Source organism: Dipteris shenzhenensis, chromosome 7 (assembly GCF_047967505.1).
Source record: "Dipteris shenzhenensis isolate YYH24624 ecotype China chromosome 7, Dip_SZ_1.0, whole genome shotgun sequence".
Lineage (NCBI taxonomy): Eukaryota > Viridiplantae > Streptophyta > Polypodiopsida > Gleicheniales > Dipteridaceae > Dipteris > Dipteris shenzhenensis.
The window spans coordinates 9094122-9105149 of NC_141602.1; the positions used below are offsets into that span (position 1 = coordinate 9094122).

The following is an 11028-nucleotide window of genomic DNA, read 5'->3' on the forward strand; positions in this document are numbered from 1 at the left end:
GAGCCATGGTTAAATTCTATGGGATGAGAGAAGAAGGTAAGAGAAATTCCCTCTTCACATTCAACTTTATTTCTTCTAATTGCTATATCCTTACTGAATTTCTCTTTCATTGTACAGATGGCAAGCTAGTGTTTGTTATAAAAATGGATGAAGCTTAGTTGGTAAAAGAGCAAGCTAGAGAATGTGAGCATTTGTGTTATGAACGACGCCTTGCGTTTTGCTCAAGGGGATGAGGAAGTTGAGCAGGGTTTCTCAATCCAATCTTAGAAGGACATATGGTGGCTTGCAGCCTTTGAGATCCCAAAGGAGTGCCACGAGACATTGAAGTGGGTTTTGGAGAGAACCGGCATCCCGTCAAATATTCAAAGACAAGAGGCAAGGCAAACATTAATTGTGGATGGGCATGGAATGTTTCAAGTTGAATGGCATCTAGCTAGTGACTTGAAGACCCTCAAGTGCTTATATGGTTGTGATACAGGTGCAGATGCAAAATGGACATGCTTGTATTGCACCCTCTCAAAAGATGCAAAAGGGAAGCCTATAGTGGGAAAATGGCATCCTTTCTTGCAACCAAAGTGCAGCCCCTGATCGTCACAAATAGGATCCTAAGTGGGACCCCATTCTACCAATTCCATTGGAGCGGGTACACGTGTGTACTTTACATGCTGAACTACGTATACTTGATAAGTTACTCTATCTCCATCTAGTTTATGCTTGGAATTTGAGGCCACAGCAAGTATCTGCACAATGCATTGCAAAAGCTGAAGAACTCCTCTTACTAATGGGACTTCATGGAGGCAATGTGAAGCTTGAGTAGGACAAGAAACAATTAGGAAAGACACAAAATCTTCCTGCTAAAGTGTCCATGGGTGGAGGAAAGGCAAGGAGGTTCTTGTCCAACCACAATGCTGATAAAGAAAAACATACATTGGCTCAAAGCACCCTAGGTTGGGAGTACTAGAAAGATTTGTGTGAGTGCACCACAAATCAAGCTTCACATCCACGAATTGCTACTTTGAGAGGAAAGCTGTGGAAAAAGCTTGATGCATTTATAAAGTTGCTTAGACAAGGTCAAACAGATGAGCTTTATTATGAGAGATTCAGGACAACATTGGGAGAATTCATATCATTAATGGTAGAAGCATGGGGGGAGTCACATATTACACATTACATGGTAATCCTCCTTAGGTTGAAATTTTGTGCTTTAAACTTGAGTCAGTTTATGTTTCTAATACAATGTTCTTTATAGCATATTCCTTACGCACATGCACCATGGTTTGTGGACCAATGGGACCCTCTATCCATTTGGAATACTCAAGGAATGGAGAAATCACACTACAGAGCAAAGGCAGCATACTTCAAGAATACAAGGCATGGGGGTGGTATCGCGCGAAGCAATGCACTACACGAAATGTTCGATTCTTTTATAGATGTCTAGTAAGCCAGGATCCTCAAGCACGATAAGGTAGAGGTCTCAAGTCTCGCAAAAGCGGTTCAACAGTCAAGAAGACAAGGAGATGTGCTGCTTGGAAGTCCTCAACAGGGAGCTAAGGGGTTGCGCTAGAGTGCGCTAGAGTCAGACAGGGGAGGCGTTGGGTCCAAAGATAGCCCCAAATGTAAAATGTTTGATGAATAAAGTTAACACTATTTTGAGTCAATTATAGATTCCAAAATTTACAAATTTGTTTGGAAATTACAGAATTGCATGTGTGACATGGCAAGGCGGAGGGGTGAGTGGGTTGGGAGGGACGGTGGTGAAGATTAAGTATTACCGAACTGGTGACAAAACACTGGGGGGAGAGGAGGTACACTCAAAAAACCCTAATTTAAAAGAAAAACCCTAAAGTGCTTTAAAAAAGACTATATAAAGCACTTCAAAACCCTAAAATCCCTCATTTCTATGGCACGAGTTAAACAAACCGCTAGACCCATTGGATGCCGTTTAGATGCTACCCGTTGTCCTCCTTAGAACGCCATGGCCTCTGAACATACAAGCCCCAGTGGCCAAGAGGGCAATGATCACCAGGGATCTGAAGGCGGTTCTCATCATCAGGAGTCCAAGCAACGTGAGTCCCCACCATCCGACTCTCATGGGGGATCCCAGGGATCTCAGCACCATGAGGAATCCCATCACGATGAAGGATCCAAGCACGATCAGGGGTCCTCTCAGTCCTTCCACACAACTAATTGTGAAAGTAGAGAGGTCTCCGAAGAGGGGCAAAATAGTCTAGTCAATCCTGATCAACTACCCCTCCCTCCTCTGTGGGGTCCAGGCATGGAGCATCTAGACGAATAAGGGGAGCAAGAAAGGCAAAGAGAGGAGATGGAGAGATTACAGGGGCCACAACAAGAGGAAGTATTTGGCGGGCTCATAGATATAATGAACCTTGTCCCCAATCCTCCAACCAAGCAGACTACACGGAAGAGCACCATCAACCCTCCATGCCTCGAGATGATCAGATATGAGGAGCCTCTAGTACGAGCTGAGCAAGAGCCTCAACCTGCTGTCTCATAGCCTCATGAAAAGGAAAAGAGATCAAGGACAAAGCAGACCCCTAAGCGTGAGAAGCCACCTTGAATGACCCACCAGACATAGGAAGAGGAGTCTGAAGAGTTGGTTGCAAGGGAGGAGAGGCGAAAGAAGTTCAAAGCAGACAAGCAGCCATGGAGCCATGTCCAAAGGCCAGTGCAGGGTCCCCCAAAGATTAAGAGGCGCAAAAAATCAAGCGTGAAGGCACTTCAGGAGATCCACAAGTTCTAAACCACTATGGACAATCTCATTCCCCGTGTACCCTTCTAGCGTGTTGTATGTGAAATAGCACAGCATTACAAGAGTGATGTGCGTTTTACTTTAGGTGCTATGGGAGCCATTCAGGAGGCAACAGAGCAAATGATAGTAGGTCTTTTTGAAGATGCAAACTTATGTGCTATCCATGCCAAAAGAGTAACAGTGATGGACAAGGACCTTGCACTCGCCAAGCACATCTACTCCGATCCCTCCCTTAGGCCCTAGATGTTCTTTAGGTTCATTTGGTGTAACCTGAATCATTTTGTAAATCTCTGCCCTTTGAGGCCAATGAATAAAAGATATCTTTATGTTCTATTACTGTTCCCATGTTATTATACATGTTATGTGATGCTTTCCATCAGTTATGCAAGTTCAGTGTGAATTTGAGTGGTCAAATGATGTTTTTTCACCATGCGACAGAAGGAAAATGTGTTTGACATCGTGCAAGGAGCCCAAAAATGGTAAAACCTGCTATGGCGCATATGGGGCCTGTTTGACCTCTTGCACGGTGAGATTTTTACTAGATTGCTCAGAAATGACCATTATAGCCCAAATATTTATCTGATCGCATGCTTTTGAACAGAATAGTGAATGAAAATATTAATGCCAACAACAATTAAAGTAAAGTTACAAAATACAATGACAGTATAAAATAAATTTTGTAAAAGAACACAAAATGGGGCACTGTATAAAAAGTATAGCTGTATTCATATAAAATAAATTTTCTATACAATAAGGCTTCAGAGCCTTTCTCTCTTCTCTAAAACACTGAGAACATCGGGCTTTGAATTCCTGAATACACTCCTAGCTTAAAACCTAGTCGATAGAGAGTCAACGCTATTATCGTTGCTGGCTAGGGACATGGCTACTGCCATCAATGCCATACCTTGAAAATTGGTTCCAAAGGCATTGAGGGCAGCCATGCGGTTCACCAAAGTGACCTTGTCAGCATTGCGATTGATGTCAGCATGACCAATCACTCTTGACAAGGCCTTGCACTTCAGGAGGTCATCAGTGCCATGTGGAGAAAACTTTTGTGGATAACCACAAAGCGCCCTTTTGCTTGGCCAAGGTAATGTGCCACTGAGTGATCTCGGCTGAAGCTACTACAAACAAGGCATTGTCGAGATGAGAATAGGTTGACCTCCAATGCCTCTTGCAACAGTTCCTTCTCCAGGAGGGACAAATGGAAGAGGAGGCCTCGACCTCAAGCCCTGACCCTACCCTTGCCCTTTCCGATCCTCTTATTTCTATAGCTGAGCCCAACATCTACAATGAAGAGCCCATAGATAAAGAAGCTGAGGAGTGGGAAGCTGCATTGGCCCTGGAAGTGCTTCGGTGACCTCCTGAACCCCATTCTACTTCTCAAATTCCATCCACCTCAGGCACCACCTCTGTTGACCCCGCAACAATGATATGGTTTCTTGCTCCCCTTCTTGTCGATGGAGAACAATACCTCTTTCTCCATGACATAGAGGTTATGTTTGGTCTGCGGAAGGATAAAGCTCTTGGTATCCTATGTGGATATACGAGGTGGACACGACTATGTAAGAACTTGGGTTTTTGGGAGCAGATGATTCAATAGAAGAGGTTCTTACTTTAACACTGGCCCAAATCAAAGATGCAGAGACATCAATCTACTCCGACCTACCTGATGTTTCAGAAGAAGCCTCCACATCTCACTCCAGACAGCAGGAGGCCTCTGGATCCATCCTCATTGACAAAGAGGAAGGGATTGAGCATGATGACTCCATAGGTGTAAGAAACAATGAGCTTTGAATTTCTTCTCTCTTGGTATACTTTTGCTTTAATGGAATGCATGGTGTATCAAAAGAAATGAAGAAGTATGTGATAAGAAATATTCAGAAGAAATATGTATTCCATATCATGGATATCTAGTGGTTGCTAAAGTAGAAAAATGACATCCCAATGGATTCAATGATACTGTAGTTTTGTGCAAAGCCTTAAACTTTGTTCAAGGCTTTTGCAACGTATTACATACTGTAACAAAGATAAGCAAGTATGCTAAACCTCTTCCAGATTCTATGGTTTTAAGGTCATTTCCCAGGATAGGAACCTATTTCCTATGTTTCCGATGACTCCACATGCTAGGAGGTCATCAGTGTCCACCTCCCTAAACCCTAGGGGTGTGAGCTAGGCTCGAAAGCGATCTAAACGCTTCACAAACCTGGGTTCTTGATTGAACAAGTACTTCAAATAATCAATTGGGACCCATCTTTTTGTAGACTCATCAAGTTGATATGCAAAACTTGTGATGTAGTCTTGCATGTACTTGATGACGTCTTCAAAATCATATCGGGCTCCCAAGTAGGTGCCTATGACATCTATGCTCTTATCAAAGCTCTTATCAAAGACTGGAAATAACTTCTCCTCTCTATCAATTAATGGAGTACGGGAGATGAAATCGTGGAAGGCAGACCTAGGAGAATCCATGGTAGTTTGGTAGCTAGGAGAACTATGGCTATAATGGTGAAGCTTTGAAGCTAAAGTAACTTTATAACCTATATATACCCAAATGTTCTAAATATAAAAAATAAAAAGAATTATAAATTTTTTGGGAAAAACTTGACATTGGCATGAAACAAAACCATTCAAAATGTCAAAATTAATTGCACCACTATTAATTGGAAAATGTCAAAATCCACAATTGTTCCACCCCACATTTTCTAGACACTCTTCAATATTGCAGGAGGGATAAAAGTGGCACTATGCATGAGCTTCTGTGCATGCCTTCCTACCTTTTCACCATCTAAGGTAAAGTGAAAGGACTTAGACATGCCATCCTCCATGACCAATAGGTGTTCCCGCATGTCCCTGAGAGTCCACTGTGTCATGACAGTCACATTCTTGAGATCTCCTAAATGAGAACCAATACATAAACTTACCCCTGTATTATCATCATCGTTAGAGTCAAGGGGGAGCCAATTGCCACCTGTTTTCTTCCAGCGCCTATATTGGAAAGCAAAATATAACATTTGGCGGGAGATGTGGTACTTGACAATCACATTGTCCTTACATACATGGCATTGAAACAGATCACCCTTTTGTTCACCTGACCTGCTTCCCCAATTCACCCCAAGCAATTCCTCAAGGGCATTCTCATGTAGGCACTTGCATGACCACATGGTTTTTATTCTGTGCATTTGGATATTATGAAAACAAGAAGCAAAAATGTGTAGAGGCATAAACCAAGACAACCTTACCCATTTAGAGCTAAATGTAAACTTCATGGCCATGCCCACATCCTTTGCAATCTTTTCCTTGTATGATTGAATTGTTCTTGTGTCCACCATGCTACAATCCACGTCTTCAAGTTGTGGTGTTGCAATGCATTGAAGATGGCCATAGCTTGATGCCATCCTTGGAGTAATGTACTTGGCATTATACCAATAGATATTTCTCTATTTCAAAGCAGAGGACTTCTCTCTAGCATGCATTTGCCTTCCTAAATCTTCATGAATGGCAGTAAACTTACCTAAGAAGCACTCGACTGGTCCCCACTCCTCAAAGTTTGAAGGAAATACATCTGCTATGCACAAGTCCTATTTCAAAATATAATTTCAAACTGACTCATTACACTGGTTCTATTTCAAAATACAATTTCAAGCTGACTCATTACACTTCAAAATCTTACACAAAATGCAGACTTATAATGCGATGGTATTGTCGATTGATTGCTTGATGGAGGAAGGTGCATGTCCTTCCCCATGTAGATGTGTTGCAGCTTTGCAAGCAACCCTTTCTTCCCAAGCTTGAACTTCATGATAACCTTGGCAGATCCTCTCATGACTATCCAATCATTCAAGGTGTAGGTGCAAAGGCACCCATTCACCCAGTGCATTTTTGCTCCTATGGGACACAGAGTACATGTATGGTCTCCTCACCATGCTTGTACAGAGGTCACAACAGCAATAGTGGACTAGAAAGTGTAGCTTGGAGGGAGAGATAGAGGGAGAGAGAGGGAGAAGGTATAGAGGGTGCAACTGAAGGTTGAGAGAAGCTCCAAGAGGTGTTGTAGCTAGGAATGGAGGGAGAAAGAGTAGAGAGGGATGAGCAGTTGCTCCATGAGGTGTTGTAGCTAGGAATGGAGGGAGAAAGAGCAGAGGGGGATGAGCAGCCACCACAGGAGATACTGTAGCTAGGAATGGAGGAAGAAAGAGCAGAGGGGGATGAGCAGCTGCTATTGTAGGAGGTTCCGTAGCTAGGAATGGAGAGAGAATGAGTAGCTGCTATAGGAGGTGCTGGAGAGGGAGAAACACAATGGACCAGAGTAGGAGGGGGCAAAGAAGATGCCAAATGAGTTCCCACGTTTGAAAACTGGAGGGAGAATGGAGCTGGACCAAGTTCCCACGTTTGAAAACTGGAGGGAGAATGGAGCTGGACCAGAGAAGAGGAGGGGGCAGGCCTGTAACAAGTTGAGAGGGGGGGAAAATTTGCCTAGAAGGGCCCACTGCCCCTTGAATGACTTGTAGGTTTGTTTGGGGGAGGTGCATATGGGAGAAGGGTCAATCATGGCTTGAGGGGGGGGGGATGGTTTGAGTGGTCCCTGGTGTAAGAGGAGTAGCCAATAGGGGTTGTTTGTAGGTCTGCCTACCCTCCACCTCAACATGGCATTGCCCCACAAAAAGGAGCACTCCCATTAGTATACCTCAAATACCTCATTAATCCCTTGAAATTAGGAAACACTAATTGGGGGCCCTTTGGAGACCCCAATTCTCCCCTAATGTCATGCCTGATAGATGTCACATCTTTTTGTAATCTTTACAATAGGAAAGAATGGTAAGAATGATCCTTCTTGTCAAAATCAGTAACGACATTTGAAATTTGATTAAAACTTGTAGTTTGCAAATAGTTACTCCCCTACATCAATATCACGAGTTGTTTGTAAAGTAATGTTTCCATATGCAGCCTCATTGTTAAACTCACAAGAATAACATGGTTCTAGGGTGGGTGAGTATACATAGCATACCTTTTCATAGTCCATGCAGCCTCTACAATTGGTTACGTAGCCTCCCACATTACCATCATGGACATCACCAACAATGTACACTTGATTAAACATCAACTCTTGGGTCCTCAAGGATAGAGTATTTTAGTGCTCGATCATTTGATGAGCATAGAGTCCTCCAATCAAAATATTTGTACTTTGGTCCTCCGTATAGTAGAATAGTTTTTCCAATCTTGATGGTTTTGAGAGGAAATAAGCCAAGGCTAACTCTAGTAATTGTTGAATCAACAATCATGAAGGGAATTCCCATCGCATAAAATTTCTCACGAACTTGAAGTGGTAAGATAGACAGTTTGAACTCATCGTGATCAATAGTATATTTGCATAGCACACATACTTCTCCTTTTCCTATCTTCCAATCTAGTAAGAATCACAAATGCAAGAATGAAATCAAAAGTCTAGAGGCTAACACAATACAATCTATTATTGCATTAAAATGACCACTATAGAAGATACATTATACGTCACACTTGAATATATTCCATTAATCATTTTTGTGAATAAAAGCTTTGGAGTTGTCCTATATATTGCTTTGTTGTAGCACCATTAATGAATGGTTCGTCATATCCCAATTGTTGAGCAATGTGCATGGCCTCCATGTCTTTTAAAGTAGACACATGAGTAATCCTCTCAACCTTAACAATGCTAATGAACTTAAGTAAATAGTTGGATTTTGAGAAATACCTACAAACAGTGTTTGTGTATTGGATGGGGCATCGGGATTGTATGTCACACCCTTTTCGTCCTCAACACCTTTGATGTTGGAGTTGATTGAAGAAGTATCTTTCTTTCCCTCACTATTGATTGTATTCCATTCAATAATTGCATTGGGATACAAAGGGTGTCCAAATTCCACTAGTGATTGACCATATCTCTCAAAGTTTATCACTTCACGCACATCCGTTGCTACTTCTAGACGAAACAAGAAGGGCAATAGTTCATCAATCAAAACCGAATCCTTCTGATCACAATTGAATGTTGCTGGGAAATAAAGTTCCCTACAAGGGTAATACACCCTGTGTATGGACTATCATCTATGAGGATGAATCTGTCATATTTGCAAATACCATCCCATCGTTTCCAAACAAGTGTTAAAGGCTTGAACATTAATTCTACTCCCATCTTATCTGGTCTATATACTTTTCTCTTAGATGTACGTAGCAATGCTCCTCGCTTCACACTATAATTTCTTCCCTACATGATGATGTAGACACTCAATGATTGCCATCACATTGTTGCGCATAGCTATTGACCAAATGCCAATGTGAAAGTTCTCAAATAAATTGTCAAGAAACTGTATGCAGCCCGGCCAAAGTACCAACCATTGTTTGCCCATGCATATACCTTCACAATTTGTTGACTTCAAGAAGTAGCGTTTGCCCATGCATATACTTTCACAATTTGTTGACTTCGAGAAGCAGCGTTTTAAAAGAAGTCCATTGAGATACAACACAACAAACAATCTGGTCAAGTTTCTGACCGGTGATATATTGGGTATATGGACTTCTTCTATATGATCTGGTATACACCCACATGTAGACATCCTTCAGTATCAATAGAGAGCCATAATTTTTCTTAAACATAATTTGGGTTTGAGGGGTGTGTGTGTGTGTGCCAAGGGGGGGAGGGGGAGAGAGAGAGATGAAGACAAAGAGAGAGAAAGGGGGGGGGGGGGGGAGAGCACATGTCCACATGGGTTGCTCACAGATCAACAACGTGGAGTAAATGCTCAATGGTTGACAATGCAGTTAACCACAATGCGGGTCCCCGACGACGACATGCGACAGTAAATGTAGGACCTTGGCTCGCCACATACACAGATGCAAGCACAACAGTCACAACAGATGTGAGATGAGCACGTGAGGCAAAAAGATGACGAGCATATGGATTTATGGCAAAACAACCATGTGGCGGCACACTATAGGACCACACGGCTAATAGCACGGGGCATAAGGCATCGCATTGCCACATGGCACCACAGCATTCCATGCCATGAGGGACAGGGGAGGAGAGACACACAGAGAGAGAGAGAGAGAGATGCAGAGAGACAAAGAGACAGAGAGACAGAGGGGGGGGAGAGAGAGAGAGAGAGAGAGAGAGAGAGAGAGGGGGGGGGGGGGAGGAGGGAGGGAGGGAGGGGGAGAGAGAGAGAGAGAGAGAGAGAGAGAGGAAGAGAGAGAGAGGGAGGGAGGGAGAGCGAGAGGGAGAGAAGTAGAGAGAGAGAGAGAGAGAGAGAGAGAGAGAGAGAGAGAGGGAAGGAGGGAGGGACGGAGAGAGAGCAGTAGAGAGAGAGAGAGGGAGAGAGAGAAAGAGCGAGAGAGGGAGAGAGAGAGAAGGGGGAGGGAGAGAGAGAGAGAGAGAGAGAGAGAGACGTCTTGGGTAGGGACTTTGACACTCCCACACAATCGAGCTTAAGTTTGTGCAACTAGGAAGTGAAATGATAACACCTCTAACACCTTGTTATCTTGTTATCTTGAAAAACTATAGTAGGGATTCGGAGTTAACGTCGCATGAAGAAGAGGAAGGTGCGTATTGCATTTGTGTGTATTAATCTGTTCGCCTTACCTTTGTTGTTCGCTGTGTCCGTTGTGAGTAGCTCTCGTTCTACAACAGTTCTGACCAACAGCAGCTGGTTGATCCTTTAACGCTTTGAGAGCTTGACTAGATCCGTGCACACATCCACGAACTCTGATGCGTCGTTTGTTGCTGTGTAAGCAGATCCTGGAGTGGCTACTATATCCGCGCGATGCCAGGAGATTTTTTTTGGGAATAAAACATACATATTTTGTTATTTTTCATATGTTTACAGCAAGGTGGACGTGCCGGAGTGGTTATCGGGCATGACTAGAAATCATGTGGGCTCTGCCCGCGCAGGTTCGAATCCTGCCGTCCACGATTTTTCAATGTAGGACTCGTGATTTTTTAATTCATGGTGCCTAAAATGAATCCACTTCTAGAAGTTAGAAGAGGCCTTATCAATTTACTTCTTCTTGAATATGTGATACATCGCATATCTCCTTACTTCACAACCCCTAAAAATTAAAAAATTAGTTGTACTTTTATATTTTAACCGTAGCAAAATAAAATATAAATCATAGTGTGATTTGGTGAGCTCATTGAAGTATTACCATTATACTTTTTAGCCTTGTTAATCTACGCTCTTAACTATTTTGCTCATGTTAGATATATATCTTTTAAAAATAAGAATGAC

The 11028-nt window shown here is 42.8% G+C and overlaps 1 non-coding gene across 1 annotated transcript; it reads left to right on the plus strand.

The window, feature by feature from the left end:
• Nucleotides 1–10630: 10630 nt before the first annotated feature.
• Nucleotides 10631–10712, plus strand: TRNAS-AGA (transfer RNA serine (anticodon AGA)). The gene has a single exon. It is a non-coding gene; the product is annotated as a tRNA-Ser (tRNA).
• Nucleotides 10713–11028: the final 316 nt, after the last annotated feature.